The sequence below is a fragment of the Microtus pennsylvanicus genome, chromosome 1, assembly GCF_037038515.1.
Source record: "Microtus pennsylvanicus isolate mMicPen1 chromosome 1, mMicPen1.hap1, whole genome shotgun sequence".
Taxonomy (NCBI): domain Eukaryota; kingdom Metazoa; phylum Chordata; class Mammalia; order Rodentia; family Cricetidae; genus Microtus; species Microtus pennsylvanicus.
In genome coordinates, this window is record NC_134579.1 from 167,320,851 (window position 1) to 167,339,595 (window position 18,745).

The 18,745-nt window shown below is 42.5% G+C and overlaps 1 protein-coding gene and 1 pseudogene across 2 annotated transcripts in view; one reads left to right on the forward strand and one right to left on the reverse strand.

Moving 5' to 3' along the window:
• Cdk19 (cyclin dependent kinase 19) overlaps positions 1-18,745 on the reverse strand; it is a 141,731-nt gene that overhangs the window by 97,374 nt on the left and 25,612 nt on the right. The window lies entirely within an intron of this gene.
• LOC142842496 (oxidative stress-responsive serine-rich protein 1 pseudogene) lies at positions 17,857-18,615 on the forward strand (annotated as a pseudogene).

Here is an 18,745-nt window from a genome sequence, read left to right on the forward strand (position 1 = left end):
GTGTGTATGTGTGTATATGTGTGTATGTGTGTGTATGTGTGTGTGTGTGTGTATGTGGTGTGTATGTGTGTGTGTATGTGTGTGTATGTGTGTGTGTATGTGTGTGTATGTGTGTGTGTATGTGTGTGTATGTGTGTGTGTATGTGTGTGTGTGTATGTGTGTGTGTATGTGTGTGTGTATGTGTGTGTATGTGTGTATATGTGTGTATGTGTGTGTGTGTGTGTGTATGTGTGTGTATGTGTGTGTCCGCAGTTATCGTCTTATGCTGTCACACGATGAATGGTCAAGAGGCACCTATGAGATTCAGCATAAGAAACGACAAGGTCTCGGGAGCACAAGACTCTTTGACAATAGTCAGAACTTTAACATAAAGACCACAGGCACCAAACTTGGCACCTGTCTTGGTAATCTCAGTACTCAGGAGGCAGAGGCAGGTAGATCTCTTGAGTTAGAGGCCACTTTGGTCTACAGAGTGAGTTCCAGGACAGCCAGAACTATTTAGAGAGATTCTGTCTCAAAAAAAAAAAAAAAAAAAAAAGGACTATGAATGTGGGGCTGGTCAGACAGCTCAATGTTTAAGGCCCTAGCGGAAGGAGAGGGGCAAGTTGTCTAACTTCCGCATGAGGCAGGGAAGCTTACTGCTGTCATCTATGCCGAGTGTCCCCTTCCTGGAACCCCTCCAAGTGGCAGCAGAACAAGTCCAAGTACTACTGAAGAACATGAAGGCACTTGTGAGACTGGGGCTCCAGTTCCGGTTGAAAAGGACCTACCTTGTTGTAAGGGAAAGGAAAAAACAGAACTCTGGTGTGGAAGCACACTCCTATAATCTGGCCCTGGGGCGGCAGAGGCAGGCACCTTCTTAGGGCTTGCTGGCCTACTTGGTAGTTCCCGGCCACTGAGACTGTCTCAAAAGAACAAAAAGGTGGAAGATGCCTGAAGAACAACATCTAAGGCTATCTTCTGACCTAAACACACGTGCCCCTACACACATACACCCACAATAAGTGAGAGTAGACCTTTCTAAAGTGCTAATGCTGTCTGTACAAGTATATTGCACACACCTGTACAGGTTCAGGAAGAGACCCTGTCTCAAAGAAACTGGCAGAGAATGACACAATAGGGCGCCTGACCGTCTTCTTCTCTCCAAATGCACACAATGTACTCAGACAAACGTGCATTTATACACACATGTTCACACAAATAAATCTTTTTAAAAACCTTTGCAATAAAAATAAACCTTCAAATAAAGATTAAAATCTATTTTATTTCTGATGAAAACAGAGAAGTCCTATTATTGTACACCATACTTTGACCTTCATCAGCACTACGCCATACTCTAGAGAAGAACAAGATTGGGACACTGACTACCCCAAATATCACAGCCCATCTTGTGGCACCCTGAGTAAGAGGTAACTAAAAACAAGAAACCCCTGTGCTCCTTGCCCTCAGGACATACACAAGGAAGGCCCCACAGAATGCGAGGGACTTCTGGAGCTGAAGGTCACTCAGGTCATCCCTCTACGGAAGGAGTTCCCAGAGCAGAAAAGAGTTTGCTGGGGAATCCAGGCAAACAGACAAGCATGAAACAATACATGATCAGAAGGATGACTCAGAACCAGGTGTGCAATGACAGCAAAGAATGAGGTTCAAAAAAAAAAGGCTGTATTTCTAAGAACAGAAAAGATAGCTTCACAGATTACTGCTCAGAAAGCTAATTGTGATGGCTACAGAAGGGGAAAATGGTGGCAGAGCACACTTGGTAGGCTGCATCAAGCATCAAGGTAAGAAAAGACGAAGGAGTACATGGGAAGAAATGACGGATTAAAAGATATTTCTAAGCCAAGCATGGTGGCTCACACCTTCAATTCCAGTACTCAAGAAGCAAAGGCAGGTGGATTTATGTGGGTTCATGGCCAGCCTGGTCTCCATGGAGAGTTCTAGATGAGCCAGGGCTATACACAAAACCCTGTCTCCAAAAATTAGGTGAATAAAATAAACGAGAAAATAAGCACATTTCTGAATCAAAACTGACAACTTTAGTAACCACCCTGTCTGTGTACGTGACGGGAAAGATGGCTGGGGATAAGTAAGGCCACTACCTTGTCTGACTGTGGGAACAGTAATACCACCCACCAGGGAAACAATGACTCAACCTAAACTGAGACCTGGAGATAAACTTTCATTCCAAACACAATGACAATTGTCTAAAAGAGTTTATTGCATTGGTCTGTCAATTTGACACAAACTAGAGTCATTTGGAAAGAGGAAGCCTCAACTGAGAAAATACCTCCACCAGACTGGTCTGCAGGCAAGTCTGGGGATTTTCTTAATTAGTGATTGATGGTGGAGCCCCCCACCACTGTGGGTAGGGGCCACCTCTGGGCAGTTGGTCCTGAGTCGTATTAGAAAGCAGCTGAGCAAGCCATGGAGAGCAAACCAAAAAACATCATTCCTCCATGGTCTCAAGTCCCTGCCTCAAGTCCCTGCCCTGGCTTCCTTGGTGATGGACTGTAACTGTCAAGATGAAATAAACACTTTCTTCTCCAAGTCGCCGTTGGTCATGGGTTTTATTACAGCAACAGAAAACAAAGCAGGACATTTATGTTATAGGAAGGACTAAGTAAGACTGAAGCATGTAAAACTTTCTACGGGGTAACTGTGAGGTGAAAACAGACTGTTAGCTCTGATCTGAAAAGAGCTTAAGATCTCCACCTAGACATGAAGAGACCACAGCAGCATCTAAGGGCAGCTCTGACACCATGTCCTTCTACTCTCAAGAGCAATGCTCTTCATAGCATGGGGTGAGAGTAAGACTAGGAAATAAACACTTGGGAATCGTTTGAGGACCGGCAGTCCCAAGTGAATATATATAAAAAAAAAAAAAAGGGCAGGTGAAGGGTGAGGCTGACATGAGTCTTCTAGGGGAGATCGGATAGTCTGGCTTGGGCTTTTTGAGATTGTGTCCTGCTATGCTGCACAGGCTGCCCTCAAGTCCAACTTTGAAGTCCCGATTGAACTTACCCTATGGTAATCCAGCTGCTGGGGTTTTAAGCATCATTACCACGCATGGCTAAAACTGAGGATGGAGTGAGGAGGGATGAATAAACTAAGACTAAAAACAAAACTGAGATCGGATTAGAGCTAACACTTGACAACCTGAGCCTGTGGACGTGGTACTGCCAACCTAGAAGAAGCACATGGGTAAGGAGGTCAGTTCTGAAGGACTCAAAAAAGAGGAAAAGCCAGGAGAACAGAGAGACAGAACTGTTTGTGAAGACACACTTGCCTCTGACATCCCAGAGAAAACAAGTCTAGAGATTCATCCTGTAAGTTTGCTTTTCCAAATCTTAATAGAATTCAAATAACACCATTATCAAAACTTGGGAATCTAAAATTATGGTGTTATAAGACATTCATTCTTCAAACTCTGTGACACTTTAATCTTGCCAATATTTCTTTTACTTCTAAGAAGATGCTGGAATATATCAACATATGTCCTTTCCTTTAATATGTGACAATTTGATTTTGCAGGCCAGAAAGCTTAATGTCACTGTGGTAGTTTGAATGTAATTGTCCCCTATAAGCTCATAGGCAGTGGCACTACTGGGAAATGTGGCCTTGTTTAGAGTAAGTGTGGTCTTGTGGAGGCAAGCTTTGAGGCCTCATTTATGCTCAAGCCACGCCCAGCGACAGTTCACTTCCTGTTGCCTTAGGATCAAGTTGTATGGACTCTCAGCTCCAGTACCATGTCTATCTGCACACAGTCTTGCTTCCCACCCAGACAATACAGAACTAAACCTCTAAACTTGCAAACCACCACAATTAAATGTTTTCCTTTTTAAGAGTTGCTGTGGTCATGATGTCTCTTCACAATAGAAACCCCAATTAAAACAGTCACACACACAAGAAAAAAACAACAGAGACTAAGTATCTGGAATAATAGGAACCAAAAGTTAGCTTCCTGTTATTATCACTCTGAATTACTCAGTGAATCCAATATTCACCCATCACAGTAGTGATCATTTCTTTGGAACTACTGTTGTTATTATGTAACAGCACGTTGTTTTCCAGTACTGACCAAACTGAGACCCTTGCCAGGAGAACATACTACTGTTGATCTACATCCTGAGCCTTGTTACATTCAGGGTCCTGTTAGGTAGTCAGCTTAAGCAGGCCTTGAACTTGAATCCTTGCCCCACCCCCTCCTGATAGCTTGTGTTACAGGCATGGGACAGGTAAAAAAAATTAAAATTTTTATCATTACCTTTTTCAAAGCAAGTAAGAAAAAATAAATTAATAAATGATAGTGACATCCATCTCTATTGTCTAGCCCCACGACTCTATCTGACCCTCCCTTCCACCTACCCCCTCCAACTGCCAGATCTAACCGAGGTCCCATATCCAGTGTCTATGCCCCTCTGGCTACCCTTGCCTGTGCCACAACCAATATCTAGACTTCTGCCAAGATCAACCCTCCCTATCCCCTAAATCACAGGCCTCTCCTATGCCACATCCCACCCACCCTCTGCACCCAGCCGGACCTGCCCTCACATTCTAGGACTGGACCAGCAGGCACACCCTATACGCCAGCCTAGCCCCCTCTGTCCACCTGACTGCATTCCTCCTAAGCCATTTCCAACCTCCAGGCCAACCCACCTGCACATACTACAATTTAGAACAAAAGAAGTCCACATACCCAGATCTCAACACAAAAATACTAAAAATATGAAAGAGCAAACCAGTATCTTTTCCCAAACACTATCAATCTACAGAGAGGTTTGCCAGTGACCATCAGCTAGATGAATGCCAGGACCAGAATTTCAAAGAGCAATCACAAACTTCAAAGAATTTATGGAGTTTAAAGACACACACACACACACACACACACACACACACACACTCACTGAAATTAAAGCCAAAGAATTTAAAGAGAAAAAAGACTTCATTGATGCTTAAGAAAACACAAATGCAAACCCAAGTCTAGGCATAAATATACACACATAGTTAGAATGAAATTTCCACATCTGGACTGACAATGCTCCTTCCAAGAGTCAAAGACACCTTTAAAAAAATCCAACACTAAAGCCGGGAGGTGGTGGCGCATGCCTTTAATCCCAGCACTCGGGAGGCAGAGACAGGTGGATCTCTGTGAGTTCGAGGCCAGCCTGGTCTATAAGAGCTAGTTCCAGGACAAGAACCAAAAAGCTACGGAGAAACCCTGTCTCGAAAATTAAAAAAAAAAAAAATCCAACACTAGACATGAGAAGCTCTTTGTCATTGTCATACCTAAATATAATAAAAGCTATATACAGCAAGCTGACAGCTAACATCAAATTAAACGGAGAGAAACTCAAAGCCATCCCACTAAACTCAGGAACAGGACAAGGCTGTCCACTCTCGCCATACCTCTTCAATATAGTGCTTGAAGTTCTAGCAATAGCAATAAGGCAACATAATGGGATCAAGGGATTCGAATTGGAAAGGAAGAAGTTAAAGTTTCGTTATTCGCAGATGATATGATGTACATAAGCGACCCCCAAAACTCCACCAAAGAACTTTTACAGCTGATAAACAGCTTTAGTAATGTGGCAGGATACAAGATCAACTCCAAAAAATCAGTAGCCCTCTTATACACAAAGGATATGGAAGCAGAGAGGAAAATCAGAGAAGCTTCACCTTTCACGATAGCCACAAACAGCATAAAATATCTTGGGGTAACTCTAACCAAGGAAGTGAAAGATCTATTTCACAAGAACTTTAAGGCATTGAAGAAAGAAATTGAAGAGGATACCAGAAAATGGAAGGACCTCCCTTGCTCTTGGATTGGGAGGATCAACATAGTAAAAATGGCAATTCTACCAAAGGCAATTTATAGATTCAATGCAATCCCCATCAAGGTCCCATCGAAATTCTTCACAGATCTAGAGAGGACAATAATCAACTTTATATGGAAAAACAAAAAACCCAGGATAGCCAAAACAATCCTATACAATAAAGGATCTTCTGGACGCATTACCATCCCTGACTTCAAACTCTATTACAGAGCTACAGTGATGAAAACAGTGTGGTACTGGCATAAAAACAGAGAAGTCGACCAATGGAATCGTATAGAAGACCCGAATTTTAACCCACAAACCTATGATCACCTCATTTTTGATAAAGGCGCTAAAAGTATACAATGGAAGAAAGAAAGCATCTTCAACAAATGGTGCTGGCATAACTGGATGTCAACCTGTAGAAGAATGAAAATAGACCCATATCTATCACCATGCACAAAACTCAAGTCCAAATGGATTAAAGACCTCAATATCAGTCCGAACACATCGAACCTGATAGAAGAGAAAGTGGGAAGTACCCTACAACAGATGGGCACAGGAGATCGCTTCCTATGTATAACCCCAGCAGCACAGACATTAAGGGCAACATTGAATAAATGGGACCTACTGAAACTGAGAAGCTTCTGTAAAGCAAAGGACCTGTCACTAAGACAAAAAGGCAACCTACTGACTGGGAGAAGATCTTCACCAACCCCGCAACAGACAAAGGTCTGATCTCCAAAATATATAGAGAACTCAGGAAACTAAACTTTAAAATGCTAATTAACCCAATTAAAAAATGGGGCACTGAACTGAACAGAGAATTCTCAACAGAAGAAGTTCAAATGGCCAAAAGACACTTAAGGTCATGCTCAACCTCAGTGATCAGGGAAATGCAAATCAAAACAACTTTGAGATACCATCTTACACCTGTCAGAATGGCTAAAATAAAAAACTCCAATGATAGCCTTTGCTGGAGAGGCTGTGGAGGAAGGGATACCCTCATCCATTGCTGGTGGGAATGCAATCTTGTGCAACCACTTTGGAAATCAGTGTTTCGGTTTCTCAGGAAATTCGGGATCAACCTACCCCTGGACCCAGCAATACCACTCTTGGGAATATACCTAAGAGATGCCCTATCATATGACAAGAGCATTTGTTCAACTATGTTCATAGCAGTATTATTTGTAATAGCCAGAACCTGGAAACAACCTAGATGCCCTTCAATGGAAGAATGGATGAAGAAAGTGTAGAATATATACACATTAGAGTACTACGCTGCAGTAAAAAACAATGACTTCTCGAATTTTGCATGCAAATGGATGGAAATAGAAAACACTATACTGAGTGAGGTAACCCAGACCCAAAATGATGAACATGGGATGTACTCACTCATAATTGGTTTCTAGCCATAAATAAGGGTCACGGAGTCTACAATTGGTGAACCTAAAGAAGCTAAGTAAGAAGGTGAACCCAAGGAAAAACATATAGTTATCCTCTTGGCTATGGGAAGTAGACAAAATTGCCGGGGAGAAAATTGGGATCTTGGGGGTGGGGTGGGATGGGGGTAAGGGGAGATGGGGAGAGAAAAGGGAGAAGGGGAGGATGGGGGGAACTTGGGGAAAAAGGATGATTGGGATAAAGGAAGGTTGTATAGGGGAGCACGGAAGCACAATTCTTAGTTAAGGGAGCCACCTTAGGGCTGGCAAGAGACTTGAACCTAGAGTGGCTCCCAGGAGCCCAAGGCGATGTCCCCAGTTAGTTCCTTGGGCAGCTGAGGATAGGGAACCTGAAATGACCCTATCCTATAGCAATACTGACGAATATCTTGCATATCACCACAGAACCTTCATCTGGTGATGGATGGAGATAGAGACAGAGACCCACACTGGAGCACTGGACTGAGCTCCCAAGGTCCCAATGAGGAGCAGAAGGAGGGAGAACATGAGCAAAGAAGTCGGGACCACGAGGGGTGCACCCACCCACTGAGACAGTGGGGCTGATCTATTGGGAGCTCACCAAGGCCAGCTGGACTGTGACTGAAAAAGCATGGGATAAAACCGGACTCTCTGAACATGGCGAACAATGAGGGCTGATGAGAAGCCAAGGACAATGGCACGGGGTTTTGATCCTACGCAATGTGCTGGATTTGGGGGAGCCTAGCCAGTTTGGATGTTCACCTTCCTAGATATGGACGGAGGGGGGAGGACCTTGGACTTTCCACAGGGCAGGGAACCCTGACTGCTCTTTGGACTAGAGAGGGAGGGGGAGAGGAGTAGGGGGAGGGGGAGAAGGGTGGGAGGAGGGGGAGAAGGGTGGGAGGAGGTGGAGGGAAATGGGAGGCTGGGAGGAGGCGGAAACTTGTTTTTTTTTCCTTTTCTCAATAAAAAAAAAAGGTCAAAGTGACCTTAAAACAAATATATTTGCAGTAATGACTACAATTATGACTATCAAAAGTGTTAAGCTTAAACAAAAAAATTAAGTTTAGTCTAAGAACATATCCAGTAGCAAGTATTTAGTGTAAACCAAACCTTTTATGTAAAACATTGTCTTATGTTAAAAATTAGACATTTTCAAGTTGGGTTTACCACAAGCAACATGGGAGGACAGAGCCATTATTTCAGAAATGTGTTTTGTGTATGTATGTTGTATGGTATAAGCACACAACACAGTGTGAGTATGCAGATGCCCATGCATATGCATGCAGAGGCCAGAAGATGACACCCACTGTCTTCCTCTATCTCTGCCTTAACCTGGAGACAGGCTCTCACATAGCTGCAATCTCAGTTTCTGTAAGAGCGAATGGACAGCAAGCTCCCTCAACTCTCCAATCTCCCTGTCTCTGCCACCCAATGCTAGGATTACAGGAATACTCGGCCATATCCAGCTTTTTATGTGTGAGCCTGAGCATAAGGACCTAAGTTCAAATCCCCAAGACCCATGTGGAAATTGCTGGACATGGCTATTCATACCTATAACGCCCACACTGGATGTGGAGATGGCAGATCCAAACTCAGGGCCTCACACTTTCAGAGCAAGGGTTCTAAGCCCTCCCCATACCCTTCAGAAATACTGAAATCTGGGACCATTCCTTTGTGAATCTACACACAGATGCTGGAACATTCAGCCCTAAATGAGGGGTCTATTAAATCCCTTACCTCAGGACTCAGAAACCCAAGGAAGAGGGGGTGGAAAGAGTGTAAGAGCCAGAGGGTGATGTGAGAGTGTCATATATTAATCTGTTGATTTCATTGGTTAAGCAATAAAGAAACTGCTAGGCCCATTTGATAGGCCCACCCTTAGGTGGGTGGAGTACACAGAACAGAAGGCTGGCAGAAAGAAGCTGAGAGAGGAGTCGCCATGATTTTCCCACTCCAGAGAGACGCAGGTTAAGATCATTCCTGGTAAGCCAGCTCGTGGGCTACAGCAGATTATTAGAAATGGGCTAGTCCAGGTGTGAGAGCTAGCCTAGAAGAGGCTAGATAGAAATAGGCCAAGCGGTGTTTAAAAGAATACAGTTTCCATGTAATTATTTCGAGTAAAGCTAGCCGTGCGGGCGGCGGGGTGCTGGGGACGCAGCCCACCGCCCTTATTTCAACAAGAGGGGATGGAGGATATCAATAAAACAAGGCCCTGTAAATCAACATAATCAAAGTTCGCATGAACCCACAGAGACTGAGGCAGCATGCACAGGGCCTGCACAGGTCTGCACCAGGTCCTCTGTGTATGTATTATGGCTTCCAGTTTAGTTTTATGTGACCCCTGAGTGTGAGTGAGTGGGTCTCTCATTCACAGACCTTCTCTTGGGATCTTTTTCTTCTGTTTGTTTATCTTGTCCAACTCCAATATGATAGTTACTACTTTATTATACTTTCTTTGCTATATTTTATTATTATCCCTTAGAAACCTATTTGTTTTCTAATAAGAGATGGAAGGGGGTAGGTGTGGTTGGGAGGGAAGTGAGAGGAAACTGTAATCAGGATATATTATGAAGAGAGAAAATCTATTTTCCATAGAAGGAAAAATAGCTATGAATGTTTATTTGTAGGATATTTAAAAATATTGTAAGATAATTATGTTAGCATTTTAAAAATTCTATGATCTTACCATAAACTACTAAAATTACTTCGAAGTAACTCATATCCCTTACTCCATCTCCAAATAAGAAGTCACTAACATGGAAACTTACAAGCAGTAGAAATTAAGTATCTGTTGCCTAGAAATAAACTTTACCAGTCTTGATCTACTTTTAAAATTTTCCACAGTAGTAAGAAAATCTAGAAAAATTCCTTTTCCAGATACATGCCCAACAGTATGGTGGAGCACGCCTACAGTCCCAGATTACCAGAAGACAGAGAAGGAAGGCATAGGTATGTCTACAAGTTTCAGCCTGGGCCCTAGCCCAACATACCAGGGAGGAAAAGGGAGAGGCAGGCTGGGGAGTCATTTAAGGTAGGAGAGTGCTTGCTAGCCAACTAAAGAAGGAAGCCTAAACTTCAGTTAACAGCTCAATGCTGTGCACCAGAGCAGGAAAGTCAAGGCAACTTTGTATCCAGAGTCAGAAAAGAACAATGGACACCTGCTGATGTCCAGGATCCTTGCAGGAAATGGTGCTTCCTCGATTAATGCAACCAAGATAATCTCCCACTGGCATGCACAAAGGCCATTCATCTCCCAGGTGATTACAGGTCTCATCAGGTTGTCAAAGAAGATTAATTATCACGCCTAGCACACGCAAGGTCCCAGTTGGATTCCTCTGCTGTATAGCAGGTTTTCTCCATTAAACAGTCCATCCTGCAGCAGAAGCTCCTTTAGACAGAAAATAAACACCTCAAAATAGTTTCAGCAAGTCCCTGAAACTGACCAGATTCACTATGCCCCTCCTCCCAAGAGTAAACAGTAAAGACTGAGGAGACTCACCCTCAGACAAGCCAAGCTACATAGACTCTAAGACAAGCCCATCTGACTCGAAAAGGTTTACATCAACTGAGTCACTTGGAAGGACACTGTCTACCCTGTTGAGCTGCCTGCAGGCTGTGCAGTGTGCTCCAGGCTCCCAGCTTTTATGAGCTGTCACTAGTGCTGGGGTGGGCTTTGGTGATGCATCTGTCTTTGAGTCATTTCTGCTCCCAAGCTCACTGGTTTACCAAGTGAGACTCTGGTGGTATCCCTACTTTGCTCTGTCCTGGGCTCTCTAGCTGGAGTGAGTAAAGGGAGTGTGTGGGTGGGTATGTGTGTATATATGCACACATGCACGTGTGTGTGTGTGTGTGTGTATACATGTTGTGTGTCCTGGACTATCTATCTGGGGTGAGTAAAGAGAGAGGGGTGGGGGGGGGTGTTATGTCTCCCCAGGAAAAATCTTCTCACACACTCCTGCACTGCAAAATTTCAACGACAAAAAGAAATACATGTGAAAAAAAATCAAATAAAAATGATAGTTAGAACCTTATATCAATATTTTCCCTGGAATAGTAAACAGCATGTCTTAAAATTCACCAGAAAGCAACTGCTTCTGTCTGCAAGGAATGGAAAAATATACAAATATTTTGTCATTCTCAAGTCTAGCTCTGTCGGATCAGATAGAGTGAGATCATTAGAGCAAGCAGTACTGTTTCCTTGGGTCCATTTTGTCTAGGGACTAATTAAGCCTCCTTTCTACCACTGAACTAGACCCAAGGCAACCTCCAGCCTCATTCTGAGATACTCTATGAAAGTACTTCAAATCCTAAGAATTTACTCAAAACAAAATATTCAAAAAGATTACTACGATTCAAGATACTAAAATCAATATTTCTTTTTTTTACATTTTAAATATCTTAGTTTTCCATCATGGATGGTTCTTTCAAACCTGAGCCACTGAGGCATCTTCCTAAAAAAAAAAAAAGACTTACTAATTTATGGGAATGGGTATTTTGTCTGAGTATATGTATATGCACCGTTTAAATGTCTGCTATCTGTGAAGTGGTCAGCAGAGGCATCAGCTCCCCTGGAACTGCAGTTACAGTTGTGAGCCACCATGTGGGTGCTAGGAATAGAGTACAGGTCCTCTGCAAGAACCACCAGTGCTCTGACCACTGAGTCACTCCAGCCCATCCTCTTTTAGTTAAGTGTGGGTTTGAGCATACCTTTCCTAGTTGATGCTAACCACTGTTTCTTTCCTAATTCAATAAGATCAACAATCTATGAAATACATTTACAAGGAAAAAGTTAATTGGTTTAGAAGATTTTAGTTGAAATTTGAATCACCATGGCACATAAATCATTAAGCCAAACAAAAATGTTAGCTATCTTTTTCAGAGACAAACATACAAATAAAATTGTGTTGGAACCGTTTTTATTACTGTTTGTTGGTTTTTGCTGTTGTTTGAGACAGGGTCTTAGCTTATATCCCTGGCTGGCCACACTATGTAGACCAAGTCGGCCTCAAACTCACAAAGATCAGTCTGCCTCTGTCTCCAAAATGCTGGAATCAAATGTGAAAAGAGCAGTGGGCCACTTCCTGCTGCCTGGCTCCCGGCCACCTGGCTAGCTTATGCCCGAAATAATCACACGGAGATCTGTATTAATTAATTTGTTGCGTGGCCCATTATCTCCAGCCCCTTAACGGCTAACTCTCACATATTTATCTAACCCATTTCTAATCATCTGTATCACCACTTGACTGTGGCTTACTGGCATGAGTTTAACCCGTGTCTGTCTGAGAGAGGAAAGCCATGGCATCTGCCTAACTCTGCTTCTTTCTCCCAGCATTCTGTTCAGTCTACTCCGCCTATCTAAGCTGCTGTCCTATCAAAAAGCCAAGGCAGTCTCTTTATTTAACCAATGAAAGTTAACACATAGACAGAAGACCCTCCTACATCAATCAAAGGTGTGTGCCTCCAAGCCCAGCCCTGCATTAGAACATTTAAAGCAAGTTATAAAACCATTTCCTCATTTCTGTATCACAAAGTGTACTGTGTGTACTATAAAATACATCTTACACAAATTATTAACAATGGAGAGACTATTTTTACTATTTTACTATCTTTACCTCTTCTGGTTTTTCTATAATAATCATTAATTGCTTATGTAATAGCCATTTTTTTCCAAGAGTTTCCATATATGTTCTCCAGAATTTGTTTACTTAATGGTCCTACTAATACACACCTTTAGGGATGTAGAGGCAGGGGAATTAGGAGTCCAAGGTCATCTATACCTACACAGTGAGTCCAAGGCTAGCCTGGGCTACAAGATTTCTAAAAACAAACTACTCAGGCAAATCTAGCCTTATCAAGTTAAGTATTTCATACAAATGCCAATCCAAGAATTTTAAATTCAAATCACTAATAAGTTAAAAACCAAGACACTAATTAAATTGTTATCCAATTAAAATCAAAGGTAAATACCAGTAAAGAGGAGCCACTGTACTCTTAATCTATACTGAAGAGCTATCTTTTCCATTTACCATTAATCAGCTTTTGGAATCAACACAAATCGGTACCACCCTACAGCACAACACATTTGTTATGAACCGCAAAAAGTTGTCCTTTCATGGTACGCACTACATGGCAGAAACCAACCCAACACAGACTCTTGAGTCCTATTACATGCTACAATCCCACAGAAAGCCGACAGGGTAAGTAACACCTCCTAGATTATGAGTTTAGCAGAGGGGGCAATATTCCAGCAGAAGAGATTCAGCTTTAATCACCACAGCAATTTTTTTTGTGTCTTTATACTCCTGAGAAAAGAACAGCACGGCCAAGGCTCACATGCAAATGAGCATGATACGTCTGAAGGCTGGTTTAGAGCAAGGGAAGGGAAAACACTGACAAAGAGACAAGCAGGGCCGAACGAAGCAGAACATGTGAGTCACATGAAGGAACCGGAACGTCATCCTAAACATAAAGTTAAAAATCGTGAACAGTTTGTTTCCCTATGGGTAGTTTGGAGGTGTGAAGACACAATAGAAGAAGTAGAGACTACTTTAACTAGTAAAGATTACCTTGTAAGTAATTTACGTGTATGGGGACAATAATATAAATTAGGGTGGTGGCAGAAGAAATCAAGAGAGTAGATGGATCTGAAAGATAACTAGGGCACAGTGCCAGCACAACAAGAGTAAAGAAGCAAGTGAAAGACAACCAAGAATGGCCCTGTTAGCAGGCTGGGCAATGAGGAACAGTGTACATTTACTGAGTTAAAACGGACAGATTGGGGGTGTTTCAGGGAACTTAAGTTGAGGACTTTGGTAGTGTGTAAAAGGAGATGTTCAAATGCCTACAGCTTTGAAGGGAGACAGAAATGTGAAAGTCAAGTCGTGGAAACAGAAGGGTGCACAGAGCCTGTAACAACAGCACTTTGAAAACAATGGTCCCATCATTCATATATAAAATACATACATACATACATACATCAGGCTGAGGATGTAGTTCAGTTGAGATAGTGCCTGACTACCACTCACAGAGCCCTAGGTTCAATTCCCAGCACCAGGTAAAACCAAGTATGATGATGCGCTTGTAACTTTGGCACCTGGGAGGTTGAGACAAGAGAATCAGAAGTTCACTGTCAACCTTGGCTATATAACAAGAGGCAAAATGGCATGAGACTCTCTCTCAAAAAACCAGGGTGAGGGGTTGATGCCCTGGAGAGATGATTCAGCAGATGATTCAACAGAGTATGCCCTGCTCTTGCAGAGGACCTAAATTCAGTTCCTGCAACCTATAATGGGCAGCTTACAGTCAGTTGCCTGTAACTCTTGCTCCAAAGGGAATGTGAGGCCTCTCACCCCCACGGACACATACATATGCACACGTACGTATGTAACACACACACACACACACACACACACACACAGTTTCTTTCTGATTTTTAATTAATTTTTAAATTTTTTATAACTATATAGTTAATTTCATTTCTCAAAGAAACTAATAAGGGATAGGGGAGTAAATGAGATGAATTTTTGTTTTCCTAAGAGTAACTCTTTGAGATTCTTAATAATACATAGCATATCACATTAAATAAATGCACATAATTCAAATAAAAATAGTTAATTAATTTAGAAATGAAATAATGTGGTAATATCTTTTTTTTTTTTTTTGGAGCCTATCCTGGAACTAGCTCTTGTAGACCAGGCTGGCTTCGAACTCAGAGATCCACCTGCCTCTGCCTCCTGAGTGCTGGGACTGGCCCGGTAATATCTTGTTGTACAAATAAAGCTTGCCTAAGAACGGAGGGCAGAGCTAGCTACTAGCTAACCATAGAGGTCTGGAGGTCTGCACAGACAGAAAGTGCATGGCTGGGCAGAGAGAGGAAGTGATAAGGTGAGAGGAGACAGGAACTCAGTACTTTCTCAGCTGGGAAGCTGAGTAGGTAAGGCGGCTGTGGTTTTGCTCCTTGTCTCTCAATGGTTTCCACTATATCTGACTCCAGACTTTTATTATTAAAACCTATTAGAACTTATGCTACAGTACAGAAAAGTTCAAGAAAATCACTTCCAATTATTACCAACAAATTAAAAATACTCACTGAAGAAAGGAAAAGGCAGGGTTTCAGATGTAAAATTATAGTTCACCCCACTAAACAGCCTGAAACTGCTGCCACTAAGCAGCAGGAGGAAGTGAGAGTTGACTGTCAAATGGACTGACTCTATCTTGAGCACAACCAGAGACTGAACAATGCATACCACCCAATCTCACATAAACCACACATCCTGAACAGGAGATGCGATGTACAGCTGCTTACTCAATATCTAAAAGAGCATAATCTTCAAAGGACATAAAACAATTACTCTAAAATTAAAACAAAAACAGTTATTCTAATTCTTATTCAAAATCTATCTACAAATTAACCTTGTTAATTTATTAAACTTGTTAAGTTTATGCTTTGGAGTATAGCAGTATGTAAGCTGCTTTTATTAATTAAAGAAAAAAATCTAAGCCAAATGTGTTGATGTATACCTTTAATCCCAGCACTCAAGGGACGAAGGCAAGAACATATCTGAGAATTGGAGGTCTGCCTAGTCCACAACAGAGAGTTCTAACTCAGCCAGATTTACACAGCGAGAAGGCTGAAACCTGTCTCCAAATGAAAACTAAAAACTACTAGACCTGAGAAAGACGTCTCAGTAGGTAGAAGTACTTGTCATGCAAATATGCAAGTGTGAAGACCTGAGTTCTAATGCCTCATAAAAGCCTAAAACAAATCAAAATAAAATCCGGATGCATCCGGAATGCCTGTGACCCCTGTGCACCTACAGAGAGCTAGAGACAGAGAGAATCTGCAGATGGGGCTCACAGGCTGCACTCTGGTGTGTGAACTGGACAAGATGGAAGGGGAGGCCCAACACTCAAGGCACATTCATAAGAAGTGTGCACATGCATGTACACAGCACTCTCTTTAACAGAACTGTTCCAGGAAAGCAGAGAAACTTCATCAGCAGCGGTGCAGACTCATAAGAGTATAATAGTCGGCATGTAGATAGCAAAATGGCCCCTTTTTTCATCAAAGAAACACCGCCCAAGAAAAGTATGCCACAATTTCTCATCTAATCTCATTATTTTCTTTAAAAGCAATTCATTAAAAAGCTTCTATAAATCATATTTTACAACTATGTGGGATGTGTTTGTTTCTCTACTAAAACAAGAGCAAACTTGAGAGAAGAGCATATTAACAAGTTCGGAAGAGATAATTAGCATATTGGAAAGCAGCGTTTCTGGCACATGGAACTTAACATAAGACTGTCTATCCTCCAGTCATGAGTCACGGATTAGGCTGCCTTCTATTTATTGTGAAGCAATCTTTCAGTAAAAGGAGCAGTAGGGAAGAATACAACATGAATAATGACTTGGACAAGTTCCCAGGAAGAAACCACAGCGCAGCTAAGTCTGAGAAAATGACAGTGCATTAGACAATATACTAGTGTTCTCTTTTCACTAATTACTCTGAATCTTAATGGTGGAGAGAGGGAAAGCCACCATCCAGCACTATACAGTTTTCTAGGATTTGTTACATTTACTTGTGTGTGTACATGCAAGCAAGCACACAGACGCCAGTGTGCATGAGGCAGTAGAGGCCAACCTGCAGGAGCTGGCTCTCTCCTTCCACTGCGTGGGCTCCAGGGATTAAAACGCAACAGCCTTGTTGGCAGCAAGTGTCTACCCACTGAGTGCTCTCACCGCCCCAGAGTTTTAGAGCGTTCTCTCTCTCTCTCTCTCTCTCGCTCTCTCGCTCTCGCTCTCTCCTGATTTTAGCAATATGAATTAAATGTATCTTAAATTTGACCACAGCGGTCATTTGCTGTATTGTTTTCCCTGTTCTCTGGTGACACTCAGAGAAAGCCTCCCCAGCACACACAGTGACACTAGAAGATAACACTCTTTATCTTCTACTGAAGAGTCTGCCGCCTCCCACACTCGAGGTCCATACTGGAAGCTCTCCTGGAAACCATGAATACAGCAGAAGCAAGGCAGTCTATGTAGATTTAAAGTTACACTTCCCAAAACATAAAACGGCAAACGTCTATCTAAGTCTACATATCTACCAAGGATTCAGACTTCAGAGCTGACAGGAAACTCAACAACATAAATTAACACCACAGGTCATCATATATTTTGCAATTGAATATGTAAAAATACCAAACACTGACTCACTGAGCTTGAATTACTATATACACTTACAAAAAAAAAAAAACAGATTTATGCTATTGAAAAAAACTAATAGAACAAAAAGGCGTGAATGCATACAAACAGAAAGTACCAACTGTTTTTTAATTATGTGAGAGCCCATATATGTATGTGGAAAATAAAAGATGTTAATTAAATAGAAAAATAAACTTCGCAAAATAGAATATGGAGATTCCTACAGTTCAGAGCACATTTTCTTCTTAGAAATTATTGAGAATATAGGGAGAGAACTATTTAAAACACACCAGGGGCTCTAGCTGCAGGGTTTGGATTTGGGTCAGTCAGGCAGAGGTTGAGGATAGGCCAGATCCCTGGGAGCACCCCAGTTGCAAGTATTAACGAGAACATCCATAGGAGTGCAGGAACTTTCACAATGCAATCTGAAGTCAAGGATGGAGAGGAGGAGAAAGCCTACAAACTGCCTTCAAGAAATTAAGAGTGGACATGTCGGGGTCCATCGTGTCTCGTCTATTGGAGGTGGCACAAATGTCAGAGCATCAGAACAGCAACAGATGACAGCAAACCTAAATCCACGTGAGCAGAGAGAACCTGGCGTCGTCCTTCATCCTCCCAAGTTCAGCATCTGCTCCCAGCAGCCAGCTCAAGCACAGAAGCCAGACTGAGACACCCAAAGGCAGTAGTGGGCTAGGGATTTCAAGCCCCAAAGAGGTCAACACAGGAGAGACCTCAGGGGCAGGCACTGAGTCTCTGGGAAGTTAGGTTCCAAGGCTCCCGTCAGTAAGTAAAAAGAAGAACCCTCCGATGGAGCCCTCTGGTGTGACCCAAGTCTCCCTAGAAAGTCTTCTGACTTCTCGTCTGTTTCCAAGCTAAGCCAGGGCAAGCCCTGTGTGTGTGTGTAGGCAAGGAGTGCCAGTGCAAGAGATGGCATGATATGGAAGTGTATTCCTTTTCAGCTCTGCAGACTGTCCCTCCTGTGGCCCTAGAACCAAGATCACTTGAGGACTACTCCCCATCACTGCACACCAGAACTCTGTCTGGCTCCCCTAGATCCTGTTCCGAGCAAACTTGTCTCTGTGGATGATGTGGCTGTTGAGGACAATCAGGCCACATGGAGTATTGCTCTTATATCCCTAAGAAAATGTCCCACATGGCAGAGATGATGTACACCTGATAACAAGAAGCTGATCTTCTCATGTGCTTTAAGCCAATGAAGGGTTGTCAAAGGTTTAGCTATGGCAGACCTGGTGGTCACTCTGGGAGAAGGCATCTCTCTGCTCACGGCGCTTGCAATGAAATCTTCT